Source organism: Haemaphysalis longicornis, unplaced genomic scaffold (assembly GCF_048455015.1).
Source record: "Haemaphysalis longicornis isolate Haplotype H1 unplaced genomic scaffold, Haemaphysalis longicornis Haplotype H1 scaffold_10, whole genome shotgun sequence".
Taxonomy (NCBI): Eukaryota; Metazoa; Arthropoda; class Arachnida; order Ixodida; family Ixodidae; genus Haemaphysalis; species Haemaphysalis longicornis.
In genome coordinates this window covers 143,144,039-143,169,087 of record NW_027526204.1, presented here as the reverse complement: position 1 = coordinate 143,169,087, position 25,049 = coordinate 143,144,039, and the positions used below count along the sequence as shown (strand labels likewise).

The following is a 25,049-nucleotide window of genomic DNA, read 5'->3' as shown; positions in this document are numbered from 1 at the left end:
ATTTTTGGGCGTATCGTTTTATTTCTTTCCATCGCTTTCAGTACTATGGTTGCGCTTTCTGCTTCAATGCAAGCTTTGTTGCGTTGTCCCCTTTTCGGCCGTCACCACCTCCACGCTGTCGTCTGCTGCTATGCTACAAGTTTATGGCGGGATCGCAGAAAAAGGTGGCCATGACCATGGGTTCTCTACTGCGGAAAGGAAGGCGAAACGCTACGCCTGATAATGGCGGAGCGGACTGATGCCGCCGATTTAATCATTCGTGAAGCTCTAGCTGAATCAGCTCAGTAATAAATCAAACAGTCATATCTTTGTTATTTTTCTCTTGAATTCGATCATGTGACCCGCCAGCTTACTAGGAGGGGCGTGGACAAATGCCACGCGTTGGGCTCGTTGTAATTGAGTCTGATACTGCCCCCTTATGTGTCTGTTACGCCAAAGAAAAAAATAAAAATAATTATTTGATTGCCAAACATGACGACAAAATACGGGACGTTAATATTATGCTCCGTTATCGATTACTTGTAAACAGTCAAAACTCTTATTCTTTTCGCTTCAAAATGGTTTAAAACCACGCGTGATGCGACACTTAGCCTGCTGCAAATTCACGGGGATTTCACGGCGCCGAAGGTCGGTGAAATTTTTTGCCCTATTTCACGGCGACGGCAGCCGCCATTTGCAAAGTGGTACGTAACATCACGTCACTTTTACGGAGACTGAAGTTTCCAATGTGTCACGTAAACGCTCACGCCAATTGCTTATACTACGTCACTCTTCTCAGCCAATGATGGAGATGGTGTGACCTAGAATTCATATTTTTGTTGAATATCAAGTACAGACCTACGTTGTCATGCCTCCTCAATTTCGTCAAATTTTTCATTGCCGGCCAAGTATTATGCGCTTTCAGTAGGGACAAATAAGGCACACTTTAAAGCTGGGGCTAGTAAACGTCGCCAAACGTCAAAGCGATGGAAGCCCACATAGCCGCTTTGTCAGCCGGAAACACGTGGCCAAAGCTGAAAGCCAATCAGACAAGGCTTGGGGCGAATTCACAGTTCACGGTGAATTTATGAAGTCGAGAATAGCGCCCTAGAAATGATGCCCCTAACCACCATGATGCAGACAATGGCGCGCTGCTTAATTGCGAAGAAAACTTAAACGCAGCGTGCCTGCACCACCGTTAACATTCAGTAATACTAACATTTTCTGTAAAGAAAAGAAGCATTCAGTACAGTTCACACAATACGTAACTACATAACCAAGAATACCAGTGTCGCAAATAACCTACATTTGATGCTTCGTTCTGCGCTAACTTCACAAAGAAAAGACGTCTGCCTTACGCTGCTTTCGTCAGCGGAGCCGTTGGGAGGTTTTTGGCCGCATATATCCCCTCGATTGTGCTGTTCTTTACTCGGCGGTTTGTTGCCATTCGTTTGGTCCAAGTATCCATTGACGTTAAGTGGATATCGTGGAAGTGCACTTGCACTGCACCCATTTTACCGAAGGAGAGGAAAGATCATTTCCGGGAAATCTCTTTCCCAACTCACTGAATATATTCTCAAAATTCCCTGCTCAGTAATCGCACTCATCTCTGATCATGTTTATACAAAGGCTAAGCACTGCGTCAGTGCAAGGAGCACATTATTCCTAAACACCACGAGACAAAAGGTGACTGCCTACCATTTAGTACCATTTTGCTCCCCTGAACGCTGATTTTTGTGTGTGTATGCGTGAATATAGAGCGGAAAGACATTTGGCTATGTTTTATTCTGTTGAAATTGTCTGACCCTATAAATATAAAATAGTAAACTACTTTAACAGCACAGCTTCCTAATACCTTTTCTCCCGCGCTACAAAATGAAACGTGCGCTTTGTATCTATATTACTGAAGGGCTGTTTCTTGCTATTGTTTCCAGATTAATTTGTACCCGAGTTTCAAGTACGGTTCTTCCCAGCGCGAAGGTGAGCTTTCTCATCACGTTCTGTTCAAGTTGTTTAGGTTTTCTTCGGTTTTACGCTTCTACGCGGTACAGGGGAATTCACCGTTTAGCGGCGGTCGTACCTTTACGACTTCAAAACTTTTGAAAGCGAAGCTTTCAGCCTCTCACCGATGTTGTCTGTAGTCCGCACAGAACGCAATGCAGGAAAGCCAACTGTCTCTGATGATAATGATAATCGGGGATGAAGTGAAGAAAAATTAACACGCTTGCCACGGTCGGAAACGAACCTGGGTCCCTCGCGTTATTGAGCCGATGTGTACCCGATTGCGCCGTCCCGTCACCATTGAAGCAGCTTGGATTTGGAGAGGGGTGCCTAGACACGCAAAATTAGACAGAAAATGGTCCTCTCTGTCTAATGGCGACGATGGTTCAATGCCCGTATCACTAAAACACTACAGAGCACAGTCGCATTGCAGTAAACCATGCTAATAAGAAATATGCGTTCGTATAACGAGAGCACTGTCTTACGTCATACTTTGCACAACACACAAGAAACATTATAAAATTATTCTAATCGCTTCTCGGTTTGCTCGTTTGGTGTTGAATTTGATTTTGGACGGATTGGCGTTCACCCACCGTTGTCGTTTCGGCAGAGGGAGAGTTCATTTTTAGCATCCCGCTTAAAGAAGCGTTCGATTCGACTGGCATTGTTGAGACTTGTAAGCCTAATATCGCTGACTGTATAGAGTGAACAAATTCTACTGTAAGGCGAGTTGGTAGTTCATTTAAAAAAACAGCTACAGCTCCAATAGAAACAAGGACACATAAAGACGACGGAACGAGCGCTGACTTCTGACTGACTTTAATAAGAGAACCCTTGCACCTTTTATACACACCCTTGTCTTGTTAACACCAGTAAAAAATAAAAAAATAGAATACGAACAACAGCAACAAAAAAACATACGTATAATCTGTGATAGGACACCACTACATCAACACGTGTTTACGTGCTTGGCACAATCTACACAGACGCCAAGTTAAGTCATACCCGATGTACAGCAGGTGCTGGCAAGGAAATTTATCTTTTTGGGACAAGATGATTGACGCCCGCCTCACACATTTACTACCCTGCCTTTCAATTTCATACGCTTCATTATTTCTAGCGTAGCTTGGTATAGGGTGAAGTGCGCAAAATGAATAACAAAGATGTAAGAACAGGCAGGTCCAAGAAAAAGTGAGTCATTCCGCCCTGAGAGAACGGTTGGCCAACGAAGTGGTACGATTTGAGGTTAACACACTGTGTCGTTAAGAAATCGTAAAGAATGTCCTACTCCACGCGTGAGAAGGCAGATGAAGATGTATGGCAGCCCCGGCTAAACCAGCTGTTAATCGACGGCAGTCAATTGTGGGAGCTGCTTTGGGTATAGAGGGTGCACTTATCCATGAGTGATAGACAAGCGCGCCAAGGCACCTTTCAACAACGCATCTCTCCAATATTTACACGTACCACACAGTTTGCAATTTGAAACGCGTTCCAGGTCTGGAAAGGTCCTCAACAACAACACTGCCATGTTGCTTCGACGTTTTGCGGTGTCTCTAACTTTTTAAAATTATGACTAAGACATGTTGCCTCAACTGTCGTAATAACTTTAAAGAATGACGTCATTTCACGTCTCAGCCAACCGAACTGTGTGACACGCCGTTTTTTTACGCCCGTAGATCACGATATGGCTTTTGCGTCGGTAGTCTGAACATAGCCCAATACGTTGCAAACCAGAATAGGTCACACAACTCAGCCAACCGAACTGTGTGACACGCCGTTTTTTACGCCCATAGATCACGATATGGCTTTTGCGTCGGTAGTCTGAACATAGCCTAATACGCTGCAAACCAGAATGGGTCACACAATCCACAACTACAATCGAATTTTCGCTCCAGAACGTCCGTCGAAAATTTTTGCGTTCGTTCCTTTAAAGTTTTAGCGAAAACGCCCACGTGTGCGATATTTCGGAGCACGTTAAAGATCCCCAGGTGGTCAAAATTAATCCGGAGCCCTCTACTACGGCGCGCCTCATCGCCTGCGTTGCGTCGGTGCTTCAAACCCAATAATCAGGCAATCCCTTAATGTTTTAACTTTGGCACAACAATGCTCGCGTGTTTGTGCCGCATTATCCACTTTGCCACTGGTGCACGTGCTCCTGTCTTGCATGCAGGTTATGGCCGCCCTCTGTAGCACGAGCTTCGACGGCGTTGTTTTTCGTAGAACGCCGTAATTTCTCACAATGGCGCCGCTGTTACCGCCGTTGCTCTTCGTCAGCACGCTGCCCTTAGGTAGTCGTCAGCACGCGTGTCCGGTCCATCGCAATGCATACTCAACGCTGCCAAACTAAGTTCCTTAAAACGCTACCGCAGAGGCTGTATAAGAACGGCCATTGTTTTCTTCGAAGCAGGCGATTAATCATCGCGCCGTACGCCGAGCGTTGACAGCTGTCAAACCTAGGTTATGGAAGTTGCGCAACCTGAGAACAAGCTGCTTTTACGAGTACAGTGCCGAGAGTTTAACCCCACGATAAAAATGTACGTGACCCTAGCCAGATACACGTCTGTGTATCACTAAGGTCTACCGGCAAGAAAACCTTCAAGAAAACAAACGCTGGTTTACAGCTGATTCCAGCATGCGAAGCTGTGTTGGATTTCGCTTTGCACGCATTGGCCTGCAGGAAACGCGTGGCGTCAAAGCCTTATACGAAGGCTTATTTAAAAGTGGAGCGAACAAATGCTGAAAATCCTAACGGTTATGCTACCTACACGAAATTTTCCATGCCTCTTTCGTGCATTAGAACCACATCGACTTGCTTAAGATACGGCATCAAGCAAATGTATCCCATGAAAGTTAGTCTGAGAGTTACAGCTCTTTTTACACAAGGCCAGCAATGTGTATTGCTGCAAATGATGCTGGAACCTCCCACCCATACACGTATGTGAGCAACAGATATTATCGTGTGCACATCGTGGTACCATCAGGTTCCGCGATAGTTCATATCACTTCTCAATAAACCATGTCATTATTAACTGAACAAAACTGGCCTTTAGGCTTCATAGTAATCGTAGATTGAAATGTTCAACAATTGCCGCTCATAGAAGCCCAGGCTATGCCTAGAGTATACTATTATTACTTCAACACCACGGCATCGAACGCCGCGCACTACCAACGCCCCACAGCAAGTTGATAAAATGTGGTTGATGCCTCTTTCATAGAGTCGGTAAAACACGAAAGTGAAATGTGCCTTCACAGTAGAATTGAAATGTTTATTGCGCATCCATATGAACTTGCACATCGCTATTCATATTACGTCAGTATAACAGCGTTAGACGCATGAACGTTAGACACTGGATTGCACGCTCCGGAACATTGCGTAAATCCGACTGAAATCACAGCGCATTGAAAAGCGTGAGACCCAAACCGAACCGAAAGTGAAACCCGAAGCTCTAAGTGGCGGAGGGTGCCTCAATTCAACCACGTCCTGTGCACGCAAAGACGCTGGCATCCAGGCGCCAACTGTCGGCGCTCATTAGTGTCACGAGGAACTACTTCGCTTCCCCTCTCCTATGCGACAGCACCATCTGAATGAATGAGGTAGTTGTAAAGATATAAGGCGCGTTCGTAGGCCTACCTGCGCTTGAATACATAGCGCAGTGGGCATAGCGCTGCGTACGTCTCGTTGCAGCGAGAGTGTTTGTGGCTCAAATCCGGGCGGAGCCGCGTCAAGGGAACTTTTTCTGGCGATGTCATTTCCGTGACGGATATGACGCTGGTGAGAGCTTGGTGTACCCGGGCATAAAACCCATTCGTGTTAAAATCGAGTGGCTACTTATGACTTCTTACAAAGACATACTAACATGCCCTTACTTACAAGCCATTCACCCCACTTCCTTGTTTCCACCTGTAAATTACATTCCGTCTACTGCTCACCCTCAATCACAAGACCTGTGAGTGCTGCCGCCTTGCTTCATCCCTCCCCTCCATATTCTCACTCATTTTCTCATCAGTGAGAAGAGAAACATCATGCTAGTCACCTGCATCCCCACAATCAGTTTCAGCTGCTCATAAGGGCCAAGCAGGCAGCGACCGCCCAGTGACTTCTGGAATAAGAACACCTTTCATCGCCACGGGTTCAAAAAATACTAATATTTTGTCCAATATAGTTTATTAGATGCGACGCTGAGAGGAACATCTCTTGCCGGCGGCCCTGTCCTTCTTGCGTCGTTGTCGTCCGCGTCCGCACAGCTGCGTCTCTCCTCCGCTCGCCTCCTCTGCTCTCTCCGATAGCGCCGATAGCGAACACTCTCTGCCAACAACTGCGCGCCGCGCTGCGCGCGGCGCAAGCGCGTAAGGTCCCTGTAGCTTGCGCGCGGCGCAAGCTACAGGGACCTTACGCTGTGCGCATGCGCAGCGCCCTCTCTCTCCGTGGTCTCCTCTCCTTCGGGTGCGCTGCACTCTGCTGCGCGGCCGAGTGCGCTGCGCTGCGCTGCGCTGCCGGAGTCCCGCGCTCCGGCCGGTCTCTCAGTCGACGGTCGTCCGCATTACCCGACGATTGTTCACGCAATTCGAGTAATCGACCCAACGGAAACGCACAATGGAACCCCCTTCAGCGTCGCATCACACCAGGGTTCCCGCGAGGGAAGGTGGACGTAATTTTTCACCTTCTTTCCCTCTCTCTAAACATAAACGACAACACCACTACAAGTGCGAAATATCTAAACGATAAAGAACGCGCAAAGGTGGCCTCCAAATGCAGTGTTTCTTTTGAAGAGCAGAGGGAGCCCGCCCGGAAGAGGCGAGTGTTCGACGATTCATCTAGTCAGACCCCTTGGCAACACGGGACTTTATCGCGCAGCTTCCAAGCGTGCGTTATCCAAGAAAAGAATATTGGCCTTGATTGAACCCATAGAGTTCACACCCGCCACCTTTTCCGTCCGGCGAAGGTCTCGCCACAGCCGCCATTTGGTGATGACAGCGGACAAATACATCCCGCCCACCTGCGCGCATGTGTGTATAGCGGCGTCCGTCCTTACAGCAGTCAAATGTCCCCACAGCTTGTTGCTGGGATAGATGGTCCTGCATTTCAAAAGAAAAAAACTGTGCGGATGAGATCGGGCAATGACAAAAACAGCTGCGCGTAAAAGACCGGGAGGGACCAGCTGTGTCTGTTGTGCCTTGGTCGCTGTCAAACTTTTAAGCGCAGTTTTTGTTTTGAAAGAGCCAAAGGTGAGCGCTTTGCCAGGATGCGCTCGCTGCTCAAAGAACTCTCACGTGAAATGTACGTCGTGTGCTGCTTTCCGAGCGCCGATTCTATTTTAACACAACAGCGTTTTATGGCAGGATCTACCGAGATCTGACTGACGTCATATCCATCACGGAAATGTCATCGCCAGCAAAGTTTCATTGACGCGGCTGCGCCAAGATTCGAGCCGGGGTCTTTGTCGCCGGAACGGAAGGTGCCAGACGCTGTACTCACTGCGCTATCAGCTGAAGCACAGACGGCTTTATGAACGCGCCATACATCCTCCTTATAACTTCCTCCATTTAGATGGTGCTGCCGTCTAGGAGAGGTGAAGCGCAGTTGTGCATCACGATGCTAATGAGCGCCGACAGTTGGCGTCAGCTGAGCTCATCGCAATGAAACCGTCTTCTGTACACTCCAGGGAGAAGGAACGCAGTGGTAGCACATTTGCCAAAGCGACGCGCCAGCAGGTCGGCGCTCGGCAAGCACACCCACAACACAGTTCCGCAAATCATGCTCTTTCGCTGCAGTGGATCGTAAATTCACCAAATGGTTCGCTGGCAACCCGTTCGGCTTCGTTCGCATGGTTTGCGAGCGCATGTGGTTTCATTAGAGTGTACGCAGTGCTCGGGCACGTGTCTAATCTTGATGCGTCTCACGGTGTCATACCGAAGGAGTATAAGTAGCAATGTGCAAGTTTATATCGATGCAGAATAAGCATTCAACTGATCCTGTGAAGGCGCATTTCCCTTGCGTATTTTACCGATTCATATGAAAGAGAGATCAACCACATTTTGTTACTCTAATCGCATGGTGGGCCTCGTCATTTGCCAAATTCGCATATTTACCCACGCTGGTTGATGGATCTGGAGCGTCCTCGCTAAGCCCACGTGCGGGAATTGCAAAGTGCAGGAGCGATCACAGTTTCACCTGGATGTAACGAACCTCTATATAACGAATTCCTGGATTAACGAAGTTTTTCAATTCCTCTTTTCCAGCCTCATTGAAACCCATGTTTTGGCGACCTCTATGTAACGAAGGCGCTGCGACCGTTAACCTGGATGTAACCCCTTCGCTACGCTGATGAGCCGTTGTTTTTCGCACTTTCTATGAAAAATCGGATGGTGAAATGCACTAATTTAGTGAATTTTGCCCCCACCTCAAACTACCGAGAGTTTTCACGTGTGAGCTTGGATGTCGGTTATGTGCTAGGCCTGCCTGTCGGCGTCGCTTCTCCACTGCTGTCTGTGGTGTCGGTTCGTCGGTGATCATTTCTGCTGCCATAAAATGAAAAGTCTTGTCTTTTCAACACAATTTCGCAATTATAAATGCCGTCCCCGTCAGCGAGAACGCATAATGTCGCCGTCCGGTACACTATCCCAGCTGGGACCCTCTCAACAATTTTGAGGGTGTAAAAGTGAATAATATTCGCAAATAGGCGGCCTTTAAGCATACTTTTGGTCCTTGAAACGCGTTAAGGCTCCGAAAAGTGTCAAAAGAAAAACTGATACTTAAGTTACGTTTATGAATACAGGGGTAAGTGACCTTGTTTCTTTGAGTGACGTGTAGTGAAAAAGCTCGTGGGAAAGCAGGCGGAAATCACGCAGTTTTTCACTGAAATAAATTTTTGAAAGGTGAGTTCACTGTCACTGATGTCTCTCTTTTCGGTTTCGTTTCTACTACATTCACGCCAGCCTTAACTCGAAACCTCCATGGAACGACATGCTGCATGGAACGACAAATTTCGAATTTTCGACAAATTCGTTATATCCAGGTTTAACTGTATACATACATCCGTACCCTGACAAAAAGTGTTCGGTCAAGATTGTAGTGAAGACGGCTGAATCTTTTTTGCAATTCGGGGGGCTGAGTCCCAACACAGAAACAAGTGTTAAATGCAGCGATCCTGGGATGGCAACGCTTCAAGGTCAGAAATTATCAGTTTTACTGTCTTCGGGCGTTTATATCACCTGAAATTCTCCTGGCTACCTGAATGGTGCCCTTCAGGTAGCCTTGAGGTTATTAAAATCTTCATTCCTTGCCGTTTGTACCCCACTGTATAGGTACTTCCAGAGGTATCGCCCGGCACAAACAGCTCCTTCCAGCGGCTGGAATGAATACGAGTCCGTCGACCACTTCCAATTTACCTGTCGACGATTTAAAAACATCTGAAGAGAGAGAAAGTAGATTTCTCGAGGTTCTGGCCTGTTGAGCTTCATTGCAAAGCCTCATACATTCCAAGATTGCCTTTATAATTAGTCCCTACTTCTTTTGTAAATCATGAAATTTTTGTCTTGTCACAAAACTCTGAAATTATTTTTTCGCTCTGCCTCTAGTTTTCTTGGAAATGCTTCTAACACGTTTAAATTACTTGAAGCAGTTACCTCGTTTAAGACAACTTTTTTTCTCGATGGCTGATGACTTGGCAATCCCTAAGTTGTGTATTTGCCATTCGCTTATAGGAACATCACCATAATCGTCGTTGTCGTTAAAGGTTGCTGTGCCTTGCCTGTTGTTGTGCGCATTCTTAATATTGGCCCCACATATTCGCTCGGTGTACCTTCATAATATTCGCCAATAACACCCGCTGCTGGCTTTATTTTCACGGAGATACCACAGGGGCTCGGCCGCTGGACTCCCCGACTATCTCTCTGTAGTTTGTAAGTCGGAGTGCTGGCATCAGTACGTATACTGTCGCACCATCTCGTAGATCCAGTTTACCCGGCTTGGGACCGTTGACTGTGTCTACAACCTTTCTGACTTTCTTAATGTAGCGGCTGAGCAGCGGAAGGGTGGCTTCTAAGCGAATCATTGAATGATTGAGATCTAAAGTACCAGATGCATTGTTTCGCCTCTTTCACCTTAGTAGCGGTGTTTTATACTTCCACAATGTTTGTCAAGGTGGCAATAAACGTCTTCTCTTCGTACCGACAATTACACATGACTGGGCTGCAACAACGTGCTGACGAAGACGAAGACACTGCTAGCCGCTAGGGTAGCCGGTACGTACGACCGACATCGGCGCTGTTTTTGGCCTCGTTTGTACCGTGGTGTCAGGCCGTAAATTGGTTCTTGCGATTTATGTCAACGCCGAGAAAAGTCAGCACTATTTTCGCCAGCCTTATTCAGCCATTTGATATTCCCGGCAAACCTTCTTCCGCCATACACGAGACCTGCTAGGTCATTTATCAACTTCGGCACCTGGCAACAAGTGTGTTGCCAGGTGCACTGCTATCAGTTGTGAACGGGTCCGAAAAAAATTTCTGCAGTTTGCTTATTAATTTTTCTTCTAGTTTCCCTTTTGGCAGATAGAGATGTTGGAAGAAAATGCTGTGGGATCATTCCGAGATGCGAAAAGCAAAAGCGCGTAGTTCACAGCTAAGGTTATTTCAGCCAACTTAACGCGGTGGTTTAACTTTATACTAAACTTTATAAGCTCTGCGGTTCTTGTGGTGTCTCCTGAATTACATTTCTGTCATCGTTTGTGAACATGCACCAAAACGTTAACGCAATGAAAATTAACCAATCCTGGGTATATTTTATCCCTCACAAACCGTGAAAGAACCAATACTAATTTCACCGAAAGCTGTGACGTATATAGTGTCTGAATGTATAAGGCTCATTCCTTTGCTTGTAATGGGAGTATTGGAACATTGCAAGGTCACTCTGGCAATGAAATTCAGAGCTTGAGCTATGTGCTGCCAGTTTAATCTAATGTCCTCTGTTTGTTACCCTACGAAAAATGCACTCGTCTTTTTGAGCTTTTCTTAGTCGGCCAAAGCTATTGCGCCTTACAGGGCCATATTTTCTAACGAAAGGTAATTGAAGTTACTAGTTGTTACGCCTGTGCTCTAGCGAAGTCCGTAGATACAGGTGGGTGATACAGGGAATGTATGTTGCTAGGCACCATTACGTGTAACTACGGACATTTACCAGTAATTATAAAGAATATGAGCCCAGGTGAATGTGACCCCAAGCACTAGTAAAAGTAAGCATACGTCAGCACGAGTGTATTGATAACATGGGAGTGCGAGTGAGTATAAACGAATGGGTACGCATTAGTACAGACAACTGTAAGTACGGGGGAGCAGGAGAACATAAATCGGAACGAATACTACAGAAGAGTACATTAAACGCGAGGGCGCGCGTAATTGCGTATGACTGATACTGAGCTCAATCGTTCTTATGGAGTGAGTTGATGATGTAGTACAGCATTATTGCAAAGGCTTTTGAGGCAGTTTCATTTGCTTTTGCAGATTTGGTGACGTGAAGTTGTTATATCATCCAAACATGAAAACTTCGACGTCTCTTACCTGTTGGTATGCCAGAACAAATTAGAGAGTTTTAGCATATCGTTACCGTGTTTGCGTTACCATTTACCGTGTTGCTGGTTGCCGGTGTTTCCGTTTGCCGGGGAAAACTGTAGGCCGCGTTTTAGCGAATCGTGTGCGGTTTTCGTACTACGGCCGCCATTGTGCAGATAGCGACTCCTGGTGAATAAGTCTCAAAGCAAATCACGCGTAAATTTGTTCCTCATATCTATTTGCTTTCGTTTAGAGTAGCTTGAATGTTTCACTTTTCGGGCGAAGCGTTCACAATAGCATCAGTTGTTATGAGAAAATTGTTGCCATCACCTGTAGGGATACAAAAACGAAAACACAATTCTTGGCGCCATCTACTGAGTAGAATTGAAATCAAGGCGAACTAGAATTTACTCCCGCACTGAATATCTCGGCAAGAAATTAGCAAATTATGATGCAGCAATTTCTGAATAACCTATCCAGCCCAATGTTTGAAGCCTAAAAGCACCTTGCGAACTGAGAAACTTAACCTAACTACTTGAGGCGAGAGAGGCTAAGCCCGAGTAGGGGCGGCCATTTTGCTCGCCCATGTGAGAAAAATTGTCGTTTTTCGGTCTCCTGAACATCATTTAACACAAAAAACCGCAATAAACAACATCAACTAAGAATGCTTTTATCGGATCTTTTTTCGGATCTTTTTATCGGATAAAAGAATGCTTTTATGCTCAGGAAGCTCGCTGGCGACGGTAAAGTCTTCCCGTTAAGTTACCGTCGCGGTAACTCTCACGCATGCACAGTCGGCTCCTGCAAACATGGTAGACGGTAACGTAAACACGGTAGCGATATGCTAAAACTCTTTTTCAAAGGCGTGGTAGTAGTCTTGCATTCACAGCGCAAACAAGAAACGAGGACGATAGGGAGAGCACGACACACAGGCGCTGTGTGGCGTGCTCTCCCTATCGTCATCGTTTCTTGTTTGCGCTGTGAATTTAAGATTGTGGAACACCAACTCGCCCAAACATAAACTTCAACCAGGGATAACAGTGACGTAAAAAATAACGTTACCACAAAATCTCGTTCTACAGTAAGGGCGGTCAACGTTAAACAAGACGCAAGAACAGGTTACGTACATGGACCATATCCCTGTTATGTCAGGAGACAACATATATACTGAGTAACCCACCAGTAGCCGAGTAAATACAGGGGATTCAAAAAAAAAATAAAAGCAACCATGTTGCTCTTAGTCTCTGTCCAGTGTTGTCTTAACTGCGCTCCTTCTTTAAATTGCAAATACGTGCACTACCCATAATTTCCGCTCTTCTCGACAGAGTTTCGCATTACAATGGCGTGAACATCAGTGCTATGTTTCGGTCCTGAGCGCGTGCGGCCCTTTAGCGCGTGTGGCCCACATGTGGCCCACGTAGCACTTTAAATCTCCAAAGCCAAGCCTTACAAGGTATTACACATTCTCATCAATTACTGATGAATAATGACGTCTTTTTTAACCAAGCTATGGATAATGACTGTAACGAAAACCAGGAGTCTACGAACCCGCGGACGCGGGGCCGGTGGAGGAGCTGTTGGTTCACAACTTACTAAGCTTTCTCTTGGGTGTAAGAAAATGCCCAAAGAAACGGTCCTCACTGAAAGCCGGATAAACACGTTGCTAACATGCTCAAAACTCCTGCGGATAGCCCACAGGTTGCATGCGTGACCAGCGCAGGTCATTTGCTGAGCAACACGACCCAGCTTCTCTTCTCCCGAGAGGACAGCACCACCCTTACCTCGCAAGCGGATCGGCGGCACAATTGTCGGCGTGGCAGGACCCTCATCGCAGGTATCCACCATTGCAGGCCACTGATCCGCACTGTGACTGCCGCTTTACACGCGCCCTCAACAAGCGGTGTGAAGGCGTGTTGCACCGACTGCGTCTGGATGTGGCGTTTACTCCGAGTTTTGTGTTTAAGCTAGGTTGAGACGATTAATTCCCCCTCGTGCCGGATTTGCGCCGAGAGGGAGGCCGTAAATCTCCTGTTGTGCGTCTGCCCTCGATTCGCTGCTGCACGAAAAACTGCAGCGAGCTCCCTGTCCTGTGTACGTCATGGAGGCAGGCTTGAACTTTGTCATATTCTTGGGCCCTGAGACAATAGTGCTGACAGTACCTTGGCTACAAAAGTTCTGCTTCAGTTCTTACGAGAGTCTGAACTGCAAAAATCTCGCTAAATCATAGAAAGCGCAAGTATCTCATGATATCTACTTTTCAAGTTTCAAGTTTATTTGAGACATGTAAATTACATGGCTGAACAGGAGGGAAAAAAGCCGTAGCTTAGCAGCTTGACAACGCTCCCTTCCCCTGAGCTACATCGGCAACAAGGGTAGCGAACAGCAGGTAGCAAGAAACAAAACAGCAATGCAGTTTTTGGTGTAATCTAATACAGTTGAATACTTATACATAGCTATTAAAAATATTCTTACATAAGAATTGAACAGAAATATATCCAACACAAGTGGTATCAAAGACATCGCAAAGAAAATGGCAGAGGCAGGGTTAACAAGAAGACACGTGAACTACTAAACAATAGGCAACCAAAGTAATACATACACTGAAAGCACCTTATAAAAAGAAAGCTTTTATCTGTTGGTAGGATGGCAAACGATCACAAGAATTGGGGAGACCAACTCGATTAAGCAGAGTAGGCAGAACGTTTGAAATCCGTAATTAGTCCGTGGGTGAGGCACGCACCAGCGTTCATGGAGACGTGTTGGGTGGCAGTGCGTGTTCTTTTGTAAAATAATTTTTTCCTCAAGAAAAGGTGCCGGACGTTCGGATAATGATTTATACAGTTGTAGGAAGCGGAAATCATAGAAAGAAGTAAGTTTAATTATGTTATATTTGGAGTACAAGTTGTCGGAAGAAGACATACTTGGCGCGTTTGCTGTTGCTTTCAATGCGCCGTTCTGTAACACCGAAAGTTTACTAATATTGGTTGCAGTGGAGCTACCTCAGAAAAACTTGCAGTATCTTATATTTGACTCAAATAATGCAAAGTACAAAAGAAGCTTTGTTTTAACCGGCGCTGTGGTGTTCATATATATATCTATATATATATATATATATATATATATATATATATATATATATATATATATATATATATATATATATATATATATATATATATATATATATATATATATATATATATATATATATATATATATATATATATATATATTGGGTTGGTGTTGGTATTTCTTGTTTCTCGATTTAACGTTTCTTGTTTGTCTTCTTCCTGCCGTACCCGTAATGTCTAATATTCACCACTCATCATTGTAGTCACCTCAATCTGGGGAAGCAAGCCTTCTCCCGAGCAGCGCTGACCTCACCAGTTCACAATAAACAACCCCCCCCCTCTCTCTCTCTCTCTCTCGTGGAAGGTGTATTCCTGGTATTTAATGCATTATATTTGATGCTCCGTTGGCGTGCCACATAGTATATTGCATCTTTCTGCTAAATCGGCTCTTCACCCTTCTTAATCAGTGTTTCAATGATTAAGTATTCACCGCAATAGCAAACACCGAAACGTTCATAATGGTGAGCGCGATCCCCGCACTTGTAGCGGATCGTTCTAACATTAATTGCAATATTTTCATACGTTTAAATTAGCATATTTATTACGATAATTTTGGAGATTCTCAACACCTGATTATCTTTCTTCCTACCTAGAGTTCGGAGCCGTATGTACCTTTAGGGGAAGCTTGCACCAACTCTACTGACTGCGTGTCCGGTTGCTGCCTGCTGGAAGGCGATGCTGATGAGGACTGGAATATGCCTTATTGTGCGAAGAAGGGTGGATCCGGCCGCTCCTGTGACCCAAAAACGCACACGGCCGACGGTGTATATAATGATCTATGCCCATGCGGACCAAACAGTAAGTGGGTTCCTAAAAAAACAAAAAAGTATTTTTCGCCGAAAAAAAAAGTACGCAGAAAGTTATCATTTTCTGGAAATCGGATATGTTTTTAAAAACAGGACGATCGGTGCTATCATCATTATTATACTGCAAGGATGGGCTGAGCTTACTGCCTCGCTCAGTTGCTCTATGGGCTTCTATTTCTCTTTTTTGTGAAGTCCGTCTGTGTTATGCAAATATCGTTTGTAGGCGTCGAGCCGCCGTCGACAAACCATTCTCACACAATTCACAATTAAAAAACGGTGGTAATTTATTTTTTGTACCGCCTTATATATATATATATATATATATATATATATATATATATATATATATATATATATATATATATATATATACGACTCTCACGACTCTCACCGCGCGTGTACGTTTTCAGTCACTTCACGTGGAAGCGAGATATTTCATAGTACAGGGGTTTATTACGCGGACAACCACGATACAAACACTACACTGTACTACGCACTTAGCCCCAGGGGCATATACACCCGCCAGCGTGTGGCCAGCCCGTAGTCGGGCAGTAGTTAGCGTCCGCCGGCGTTGGCCGGCCGCAACGCTCGCTGACGTAGGGGAAGGGGGCTCTCTGTGGCCGCTACACATTTCCAAGCCACTGGACTCGACCGGGCGGCATCGGCGCTCGTCCGCTGACCTCAGACGGCGCAAGCCGTCACATCGCGGACGCGGGGGCAACCCACCAATGAGTGGAATATGCCCGCGGAGACTGGCCGGGTATCCTAGATAAACGCACTGACGCAAATCGAGCATACGCTAATCGACACGGTGGGTGCCGTGACCCACGGAAGTGGGAAACAACGGCCAATGCAAGAAACGGCCAAAAGTGGCCGAAGGGCGTTTAAGTACCGTGCGATCGCTGCGCATCCCAAGGGCGGTCTCTCCGAGGAGTCTCCTGCGTGCATCCCCCGTCGCCTCGTAGGGAGAGGAGGGAGGCGCGCGATGATCGCCCTCGCCCCACCAAGGAGGAGGACGTCGCTAGCGCCTCCTCGCCCCGATTTGAGGGGCTTGGCCTCCACAAGGTATACGACATTAGCGGAGTCACAGTTACAGTTACCTTTTATATTTACGTAGTCGTCTGAAGCCGTGCTGGTGGCTAACTGTAGTGGTCATGTGTGGGCATACTTTACAGCGGGGTTTATTACAGGGCATGCAGCCAGTAGTTTCCGGTCGGTTTATACGAGAGTTGGAAAGAAAGTCGCCTAAATTATTATTACGCAGGTAGATGACGCGTGGTGGTTCGGAGAATATACTTTTGAAGCGGTCACTCTGCATTAGGATATTGTGATGTTTTTTAGTACGGTTGACACTCTTGGAGCCGAGGATGAGTGGGTTAAAACTAGGTTATTTTGCGTGCTACTGTTCGGGGCTTTTGTCTTACAGATTTCGTTACGGTCTAATTGGTTGGCTCGCACAATAGCGTCGTCGATAACTTGTTCCGGGTATTTTTTATTCAGGAGGGCGGTCTTGAGTTCTAAAAGTTTGAGTCAAAGTCGGCTTGGTTTGAGGAAATTCTCCTAAATCGGTGATCGGTGGGCTTAGCTGTAAGGTATTGTTGTCTTGCAGTGTCTGACATGGCTATTTTGCAAGTGCAAATACTGCCGCGTTCTTGTCGATTTTTATACAGCTTAGTTTGAAGCCGACCTTGACAGGTAGTAACGGTGACGTTCAGAAAGTTTACACTGTGTTCCGAATAGGAATGAGCAAGGGAAATACTAGGATGGGCTAGGTTAAATGCCTCAATGAAGGTGAAGAGCTGCGCGTCACCGTCTTGCCAGATCATGAATATGTCATCAATATACCTTTTAGAGTACCGTGGCTTTACATTTTTGGTGTCAAGAAAGTTTGATTCGATGTGAGCCATGAAGATATTGGCGTAGTTAGGTCCAATTCGAGATCCCTTTGACGTTCCGCTGACTTCCACGTAATGAACTCCACGAACTCAAAATTGTTAAAGGACACTGAAGTGAATTTGTCAAGCTCCCGTTTTTGCTTGCACTGTGTAGACTGACTCAAAATAGCACACTTTTCGTCGTTTATCCGGTTGAAAAATCGGTAATTATTTTACAAAGCGCGAAAGAAGAAAAACTACCATGCGCGGTTTGCGGCGGCCGCACAAACTAAGCTGTGACGTTGGGAGGAGGTAGCGCCGTGATTGGACGATGCCCAAGGTTAGCAATCAAACAAGTTTCGGTTTCGGTCTGTAAAACAACATGTTTGACATTCGATGGCGTCGTTGGATGGGCATTCTCAATATCCCAGTTATAGTAGTACCGCGCTTCTGCCATGTTGTCGGCTGTAAAATGCATAAGATAAGCCTCCCAGGACGGCTTGGAATCGTAGCATTCACTATCTGAGGCCTACGCAGTGCATGAACGCCCTCCGCGTTCCCGCAGACGCTCAAATGCATGCGCTTTTCCCCCATATTTGGAGCTTGCCTCGCTCATGCCTGTATCGTAAAAAGCGTGTTCGCACCAGGCCAAGGGTTTGTTGATTCTGGCCTGTGCCCACTGCCCGCAAGCAGTCGGTGCTTATGGCAACAGCACGCCAACGAGAACTCGCTAGCGCGCCAGTGTTAGCCTGCGCGAGTTCTGTGGACTAGTTCGTGGAGCAATGAACGTTGCGGCCCAAAAAAAGGTGAACTCAGTATAGAAAACATCGGCGAAAAACGAAAAAGTTAACTCATAAAAAAAAAACATGTACCCGCGGCGATTCGAACTTGTGACTGGCAAAACACTTGCGATGACCTACCTAGCTCCCCAAACGACTAGGCCACGGGGGACCGCTGGCTGCGACAGAATATATAAGGTATATAATGTATAACCAGTTTACACTTTTATTTAGTTTTAGTATTTCAAGCAGCTTAGGTGACTGTTTGTTGTATTGCGCTCGTGCAGTAAGCGTCCCCCGAGTTTCCACAATAGCTCACGTCTAGCAATTGCATTTCATAGACGGGAAAGCGTTCGCAGATGCGTAGTCGTGCTGCTGACCGCTCTGCTTGTTCGCCCAGCGCAAAAAAGTGCTTCCCGCACCCTAGTTTTACGCTGTACGGTAAAAATATCAGTTGATTTTATTTCCTTATTACCTATATTGACTTCGCTCACTCTTCTCCCCCTTCAAGAGGCCTTATATTTTCCTACTGGCGTACCAGTCAGCGAAGCGTCGCATGTGCGCTTGTGCAGCGCTTGTCTGAAGCGACCTTGACTTGGAGCTAGATACAGTGTACAAACTAACGAAGTAAAGAAAGGCGCATTCTTCCATTCCCAAACGTGTTGTGGCTTAGTTTCAACTGATCGAGCGAATTTCGACGACCCGTCCACGGCCGGCGGACTAAACGGTGGGCCGACTGACTCGGTCGCGGAAGGTCGGCGAGCCGTGCAGTAGCGCAGCCAATTGTCAGCTCCTCTCCTGCTGACGTCACACGAAAACGCCACAGAAAATGGGCGAGCGTAAACAGTGGAGGACAGCATTTTCGAAATGATTTTTTTACTAAATAAATTCGCGTAAACGCGCACAGAGTGGTCGAAACAGGGCCCAGGGACTCCGGACTACAGTTTGCGCTCGTAATCCCGCATTCTTTACAAATTCCTTCAGTGTCCCTTTAAGTTCAAGAATAAGCCTAAGGAAAGTTTGGAGAGCAGAAGAATCGATAGGTTTGTCGCACGATGACTGCTCATACACAAGGGGTAAAGCGGCGGTGCCATCTTCATGGGGGATGTTAGTATACAGTGAAGCAGCATCGAGGGTGGCTTGGAGGCAGTTATCAGGAGTTTCAATTTTTGAGATGTCTGAGAGAAAGTCATTGGTATCCTTAATGAAGGAGGGAAAGCTGGGCGGAATGTCGAATGAGATTATCCACATAGCGCGAGAGGTTTTCGGTAACAGTGCCAATGCCAGAAACAATGGGGCGCCTTGGGTGGTTCACATTGTAAATCTCTGGGAGAAGATAAAATTTACCGCCTACTGGGCTTAAGGGGATCAGGGAACGGGCAGTGGTTTTATTTATTGTTTTATTTTTAACAAGCACAGCAAGTTTATCTTTGTCGATTTGCTTATTGAGCGGAATCATTGGGTAGTGCTTTATAGAATGTCGATACCGATAGTTGCTTATTGGCCTCGTTAACATGGTCGGTTTTGTCAAGGATTATGAGGGCGCCTCCCTTGTCGGCAGGTTTAATAATTATGTCGGGATAGCTTGCGAGTTCCTCTAGGGCTTTCTTTTCGTTGGTAGTCATGTTGTGGTGGAAAGAAATTGTAAAAAGTGTAAGAAATTTGTGTTTGGTATGCTTTTCGCACATCGCGTTGGACAGCTTTGATGTACATGTCGATGCGGGCTTCTTCCGTCGCGGGGTGATCGTAGAAATACTCTCGTACCCTCATGTTTCTGGCGAAATTATCTCTCTGAAAAAGTTGAGAATATATACTTATTTTCTGTCTTATATATATATATATATATATATATATATATATATATATATATATATATATATATATATATATATATATATATATATATATATATATATATATATATATATATAGCGAATCAGAATAGGAAATGAGGGGCTTGAAAATAACACAGAAATAAGGGTTGGCAGTCAAGAAAAACCCCGGAAAGCAAAGGGAACAGATAAAGAATTTGGAAAGAAAGAAAGCGGAAAAAAAAATGCCCGCCAGGTGGGATCCGAACCCAAGACCTCCAGAATACCGGTCTGGTGAGATAACCACTACGCTACCGGCGGGGCGATTCCCCCCCCCCCCCCCCCCCCCGCTTTCTGGGGTATTTATGTCAATGTAATTTTTTTCCTGTGCTTGGGGGTGGTAGCCAGCGGCACTCTGACTTCTCGGGATGAAGGGGGCCTTCTTTTTAATCCCCACGCCGTGACTCGAGTGTCTACGACATCTCGAGAGTGGTCAACCAGCGTTGAACCCTCTTAAGCTCCCTATGGCACCAAGACTGCCAGAACAGAGGCCCTCGCTATGCATGTAGCGAATTAGAGTAAGAAATGAGGGGCTCGTAGAAAATAACAGGGAAATTAGGCTTGGCAGTCAAGAAAACCTAGGAAAGCAAACGGGAGGTTGTGGTAGGTCACTGAAACAGACAAAAAATTTGGAAAGAAAGAAAGAAAGCGGAGAAAAAATGGCCGCCAGGTGGGATACGAACCCACGACCTCCACTTTCTCCACTTTCTTTCTTTCTTTCCAAATTCTTTACCTGTTTCAGTGACGTACCACAACCTCCCCTTTGCTTTCCGAGGTTTTCTTGACTGCCAACCATTATTTCTGTGTTATATATATATATCTATATATATATATATATATGAATATATATAGGGAGTAGTAGAACTTTGAAGATGGTAGAGAACACAAGAGAAGAAAAACTTTGAACAAGGTAAAAGCACGATTGTGGCCTACGTTTCAGCAAAGAGAACTTGCTTTCCTCAGGGCTGAGCAAGTTCTCTTTGCTGAAACGTAGGCCACAATCGTGCTTTTACCTGGTTCAAAGTTTTTCTTCTCTTGTATATATATATATATATATATATATATATATATATATATATATATATATATATATATATATATATATATATATATATATATATATATATATATATATATATATATATATATATATATATCGCACCAGACCGGTATTCTGGAGGTCATGGGATCGGATCCTACCCGGCGGAAATTTTTTCACCACTTTGTTTGTTTCTGACCCAACAAATTCTTCATCTGTTTCTTTGACCTACAGGATTCCCTCATTTGCTTTTCGAGGTTTTTTTGACTGCCAATCTTTATGCTGTCTTAATTCACCGAGCCCCTCATTTCCAATTTCTAATTCGCTATATATATATATATGTATATATATATATATATATATATATATACAGGGTGTCCCAGCTATCATGCACCAAGATTTAAAAAAAGAGTAAAGGCGTAACTCGAAAGAAACCAGGTGCATAATGTTTGCAGTACTGTGAAGAAGCGGACAGTATTTTTTTCTTTAATGAGACTTAATTAACTAATTGTAATTAATTATCTAACTCGAGAAATACTGTCCTAATCACTAAAGTGTCAATGAGGCACTTGTAGGTAACCATTAGGGGCATCTAACTGCGGTATTTTCAGCGATGAACTAATTGCTTACACATTTATTCTGACAGATAAAGGAAACCCGCGAAATATGAAAAATACCACGTGATGGCGCCTCCGCGCGCACCGTAAAGCAACGCCCTCAAACAGGCTGCCTCTGAGTTAGCCAGAATGAAATAGACAAAAGAAAGAAAGATGAAATCGCGACCGAGTTTGTTCCTTATCTGCACACGCGTCGCGCGAATCTTGCTGCTGCTGCTCCTTCCATGCATGCTATTATCAAGGTGATGCGCTGTCTCTTCGGGCGGGTAACACGCGAAGCAGTTGCTTTCAATCAGCTTTGTTTGGGGACGCTGCTTTACAATGCGCGCGTAACGTCGTCACGTGGTATTTTTCATATTTCGCGGGTTTCCTTTATCAGTCAGAATAAATGAGTACGCAATTAGTTCGTCGCTGAAAATAGCGCAGTTAGATGCCCCTCATAATTACCTACAATTGCCTCATTGACACTTTAGTGATTAGGACAGTATTTCTCGAGTTAGATAATTAATTACAAATAATTAATTAAGTCTCATTAACGAAAAAATTACTCTCCGCTTCTTCACAGTACTGCAAACATTATGCACTAGGTTTTCTTCGAGTTACGCAATTTCTCTTTTTTTAAATCTTGGTGCATGATAGCTGGGACACCCTGTATATAAGACAGAAAATAGGGGTTGTCTTATTTTCACGGAGCCCCTCATTTCCTATATATATATATATATATATATATATCTATATATATATTTAAATATATATATATATATATATATATATTTATGTATATATATATATATATATATATATATATATATATATATATATATATATATATATATATATATATATATATATATATATATATATATATGTGTGTGTGTGTGTGTGTGTGTGTGTCGAACTGGAAAAAATACCGGTACAATTCTGGTTCAGGCGAAATCATTTCATTCCGGTTCAGTTCCGGTTTGACAAAATCACGCGCCGAACCGGTTCGCAAGATTGAATCGGTTCGTGAACCGGTTCTTTAGGTTGAATTATCACTGAAATTAGAAAAAAAGATTTAGTAGTTTAAAACGACAGTCAAATCAAAATACAAGCAAAAATTCAAAATGCTGCTGCTCCTTAAGGGCAGTGGCGCTATTTCAAAGCAAACTTTAGGCAATTCCGAGATATTAGAAAAACAGATGACGGGGCGACGATTTACCACCTACTTTGTGGCCAAGACTTTATGTTGCCATAACGGCTATTCATAAAGCCACCGCAAGAGCTATGACGCTGGGATATATTTTGTGCCCTTTCCTTTTTTGTTGAAATCGCAATTCTCGCTATGGCATCACCAATCCCGCTAACCTTGGAGCCTTAAATTTAGGCCTGCGTACTGGCGTGCTCAAATACCAGCGCCTAATACCCATGGCGCACATTTTTTATATTTGTTATAAAGCAAAAAAAAACTACAACAGGCACATAAATACTACAGATGAATTAGATTATTTGATCACCCATAATAATTTGTTAGTCACCTCATCGAATGTGTTAGGTTAGCCACACTTTTGTTGAAGTACGCTTTAGTTAACGCTCAGTCACTGCATTATTGCTCTGACCACTGCAATTTCTTTGGCGATAGCTATACCGGATGTGTGCGTTACAATCAGTATGTCATCGTACCGCCTGACCCCCGGCCATCGTTCCGTGTGCTACATTGCAGAATCTTACAAAATGAAAGGGAAATTTGACGCGTGGAGCATGAGATGGGACTTTTTGCGTAGATGCTCTTTAATTCGTCCACAGCAGTACTCCCCTCCGGAATGAGTAGCAGTGGAAGTAATGTAGCCAGTTGGGCAGTCAGCACAAGTGCACCTTCGAAAAAAAGCAGATCTGAAAGAGACAAAACTGCAGAACAAGCAGAAAAATGATCGCTGGGCGAATGGGGCAGTGTGAGGTACCGGCTTGCCTTTCTGCACGTGTCATAGGCTTTATTACTCTTTCTGCTTGCAAGACAAGGTCGAGGGATGCAGTTTCATGCCAAGGGATTAAGTGCGCACCTTAACAGTTTTTTCTTACATATCTGGTGTTATTTGTATCTGTAAAAAACCAAACTTGTCCACTGTACTGTCCTCAAAAACCGACCACGGCACTAACTTCTTTCGCATTGATGACACGTTTGGTTGTGAAATGCATGGCAATGAAAAGTATAGAGCAATATCCATGTTTTGGTGCTTTTGTTTTACTTATTAGGTTTCGCTTTCTTTTTTTCTTTTTACGTAATATTTTAAAACAACGTGATTCGCCTTTTCTTTTTTCTTGTTTTCCGTGCAAACACATTTTAAAAAACTAGCGCATTTGATGCCGCATGCTATATCTCTGCTCCGAGGCGCAGCGTATGTTGCAGGCCGGCAGACTTATTTTAACCAGCTGGTGATATTAAAGGTGGATGAAAACCTCGATACACGGACGTTCTCGATTTCCATCTACTTCAGAAAAACGGTCGTGGGGAAGGGAGATCGAGGCCACCTGTGGTCAGCAGCAGACGGCTTATCCACTGAGCAGCTGCTGCGGTCATACTTGTCAAGTATTAACAATTTGCAGGTGTCGGACCTTTTAAACAAATTATGAAATGCAAAAAGTTTGTAGAGAATTGGTGTGGGCTTTCGCTGTTGCGCAGTGGAGCACTCCTGCAGCCTGATTGCTCCAATAAAGTCACAGCTATGGTAGGGCAAAGTCGTTTTATATCCACTACAAGTAGCCGAGAATGACATTTCGTTTGGTCAGTTCGCACTACGCTCGCGCTTCCAGCAGACACAGACCATTGCTACACTGGTGCTCATTCATTTCCCCTGTTGTTACATAGGGCGTGATGGTGTTCAATTGTCTGGAGAGGAAAGTGTGCGAGAGGATACGAAGTTGATGGTACGTGAAAGAAAAAAGGCCTGAATTGCATTGACTGTGCAATATCAACAACGCGGGGTCGAACCGTTTCGGCATGAACCGGTTCAGCTCCGGTTCGACACCTTGATATGTATATATATATATATATAATACGAAGTAGTAAAAATCCGAAAATATTTCTAGATAAGCGGATTTCCGTGATGAGCAAGGTTGCGCAAAATTGCCATAACATATCGAGCTCTTTCAAAAAAGAGGCGCTAGTAGTTCATCGTAAGTAGCGCTAGAGACGGGACACAGAAGAGGAGACACACACGACGGCACTAACTCGCAACTGACTTTATTAGACGAAAACACAAATATATACCCAAAAGAAAGAACACGTGCCCAGGTCAAACCCGAAAATGCAGTTTGATAAACACAAAGGTCACAGGATTACGATTCGAAAAAACACACAAGATTACACTGCACATAGTCAACAACCAACCAGCGAAACATCTAAGTTAATGCATTTGACAAGAACAGA

General features: G+C 44.8%; 1 long non-coding RNA gene across 1 annotated transcript in view; it reads left to right on the top strand.

Annotated features, from left to right (window-relative positions):
• The first annotated feature begins 1,825 nt into the window (after nt 1-1,825).
• The window catches only part of LOC144157979 (uncharacterized), a 53,618-nt gene continuing 30,394 nt past the window's right edge, over nt 1,826-25,049 (top strand). The window contains exons 1-2 of the long non-coding RNA XR_013319919.1: nt 1,826-1,959; nt 15,251-15,455. This is a non-coding gene — a long non-coding RNA (uncharacterized LOC144157979). The remainder of the gene's footprint in view (nt 1,960-15,250; nt 15,456-25,049) is intronic.